General features: G+C 44.8%; 1 protein-coding gene across 1 annotated transcript in view; it reads right to left on the reverse strand.

Moving 5' to 3' along the window:
* LOC108574986 (TOX high mobility group box family member 3-like) overlaps window positions 1–929 on the reverse strand; it is an 8,217-nt gene extending 7,288 nt beyond the window's left edge. Inside the window, exon 1 of the mRNA XM_017937671.1 lies at window positions 555–929. The gene's annotated coding sequence lies outside the window, so the exon portion shown is untranslated. The remainder of the gene's footprint in view (window positions 1–554) is intronic.
* Window positions 930–3,035: the final 2,106 nt, after the last annotated feature.

The raw sequence follows: 3,035 nt of genomic DNA on the forward strand, positions 1-3,035 counted from the left end.
CCCACTCATCCATCCATCCATCCATCCATCCATCCATCCATCCATCCATCCATCCATCTATCCATCCATCCTTCCTTCCATTCTTTTTTTTTTTTGCAATTACTTCCCAAAGTGGGAAGGGAAGGAAGAGCAACAAGCACGGATAAACAACCTTTAAATTATTGTCTGATCTGGGATAAATATGAAGGAACGCGAGCAGACGTTACAGAATAAACCTCGAGGGGGAACGTTCCGTACCGAACAATCGTAACACGATAACGCTTTTCTATCGGTTAGTTTCAATCGAAAAACGATCCGAAAAAACAAATTGAAGAATCAGCGTCGTTCGTAAGGTTGATACTCCACTCGTCGAACAGATGGCGTTGCAAGGCTGTCGCCATGCATGCTCCGAAAGCAAGTAACGAAGGATCGTTTCGTAAAAGGACGACATGTAACCTAGCGTGGCGTTACGATTCGTTTACAGTAGACTATTCGGCGTTCAAGAAACAACTATTCGAGACACGTGGAACGCGTTCGCGTCTATAATATAGAGGAAATAATCAACGACGACTTACCGATCAGATGAATCCACGACTAGTCGCGGGATGGGATCCAGGTTATAGAGTGCACGTGCAACGTACAATGTGTACCGCGTAGGTACAGTTAGCGTACCACGAGTGATTCTTCGCTCTTACGCAACCACTGTGCTCCGTCTAATAGAACGATTCTTTCCGGAAGCAGCGAGTAAAACTCGCTGGAAGAAAAATCGAAAAACGGTAATAGTTATTCGATTACGACGATATTTCGTCATTCGAGTAAAGTATAAGCAAACGTGGACACTCCGGCAAATGCGACAAGATTTCACAACACTAGTACGCGGTCTGGTTGCGTTACATCAGTATCGATAAACACGTATACCAGCGTCCGATTAAAGCATAACGTCGTGTAAGCAAGTTTCGGTTCGATGCGCAACATACACAACTTATTCGACTCGTGGCGTAACTCGTGACAGCGTGGCAAAACGACGCGCGCTCCTCGCGGCGGCCGGCGCGGGAATGATTCAAGGAGGTTCGTTTTCTGGCACGCATCGTTAGTGGGGATGGATCTCGCGACAGGGGAGTAGAGTAGCGCGCGCCCTCTGTTCTACCTATGTGTATACACTGTGCATATACTATTGTATTTACGTGTATTGTAAAAGGATACAATTCAACGACACGATTCACATTAGAACAGGACCGACGCGACGCGACGCGACTCAAAGAAATCATCTAAACCAACGATCGAGCCGATGAACGAAACGATTACGTTGCAACGTGTGCTTCAGAAAAACCAATTGTTCATTTCCTTCTTTAATGATCTTATTCGTTGTGTACACGCACAAATAACAAGCAAGTTATCCCGTGGATGGGGCATCGTAGGATTGATGAATCGGCGGATTCGGTGAGTCGCGCGCGACCAACAGCGATTTCAACGATTTATTCGTAAAAGTAAAGGAGTTGTTCTTCTGATCGATACTCGCGGGACAGTGGTTTGAAATGACGCGTTTAACCAAATCGACTAGCGATAACGTGAAAATCGCTTCCAATATACGTTACTCGCGCGATGTGCGACTTTATTTCGATTCAATCATGTTGAATCACGCAAATAACATTCATCTTTTGTGGCCCAGATAACGAGCTGTGAACGCTACACCGGAGAAGAAAGGGGTCGGTTCGAAGGACGCAGAGGGGCCGCGGAGTAAGGGTGGGGTTTCGCGGGTGGCAACCGGAACGGCGATGACGGTGGATGCCGGAGGACGGCGAAGGGGAGGGGAAGTGTAGACGATTGAAAGAGGCCGGTGGCGCAACACGAACAGAGGAAAGAGGACTCACGACGTATGACGCGCGCGCGGTCAAACGATGACGAAAGGGACCGTGTGCGACAGCCGACAACGACAACCTTGTTCCTTCAACGAGAAAATCGACGTGAAAATGAGGGAGAAAGTGAAAAAAAACCTGTCGATTTCGATTTCGCAGAGCGGCTTGTAAATGCAATCGTTTTTCTTACTTCATTCGGGATACCGGGACACCGAATGTCGTTTGAATTAATCGAGGTCGGGGAAGGAGTTTGACTAGGAGGAAAACGCAGGCTGCGGTAACAACAGTCCAAACAGTTTTTCGATTCGAAGCAGGCAACTATATACACCTATCCCCCGATTTACACGGCTTTCAAAATAATGGATTTTCAAAAATAAACTGTTAAAAACAAAAATTTATGCTGCGCACATATTTGTAGTCATTTTTTAGTACCGTTCGCTTATTTTGCCTATTATTGCCTATTAAACCTAAAAAAGAGAATTTCTTCGTTTTGTACATAAAAAGCATTCATATTATAACATAATGTTTGTTGCTAACGCGGATCTTTCTGATACTTTTTCTTTTTCATTTGTATTTTACTTTTATTTTACATTGCAATAAATGAATTTAATAAAATAACTGACTAAATTATTGGCAGTTTTTTTTCGATTTACACGGTTTTTTATACAAAACGCCATGGTTTCGATTTACACGGTACATATTCTGAAAAAACCGATCTTCCCCCGTTGTAAATCGGGGGATAGGTGTACTTACAATTAGAATCGGTGCTAGACGTCGCCTTATCTACCGATACTCGAGTACTCGAATATTCTAAGAAAGTAGGACACGGCAGAGTGATGTTAACGGAGAGCCATGGCTCGAGGAAGCGGTCGGTTACGTCGGAGTTTATAAAGAGTCATTACGGTCCCGTGAAAGGTGGCTTTAATTTCAGTGGCATTCCAATCGCGTTAACATATATCGAATACAGTATACATTCTCGTCTCGCGCGCCTGCAACCATCTATACTTGTAACGTTTACTTGAACGCGGTTCCCCAAGTTTCATCCATGATTTAATCGTGAAACAGCATTTTTGCATCTTTGTTCCGGAGAACGACAGCAGGAGGGGAGTTCGCGACAGGAAAAATTTCAGAAAGAAAAAGCTTTGCTGCCGGCCGGCCGACCGACCACCGAATCGATATTCCTTCGCGGGACGGTTTAAC

Source organism: Habropoda laboriosa, unplaced genomic scaffold, assembly GCF_001263275.1.
Source record: "Habropoda laboriosa isolate 0110345459 unplaced genomic scaffold, ASM126327v1 scaffold210, whole genome shotgun sequence".
Lineage (NCBI taxonomy): Eukaryota > Metazoa > Arthropoda > Insecta > Hymenoptera > Apidae > Habropoda > Habropoda laboriosa.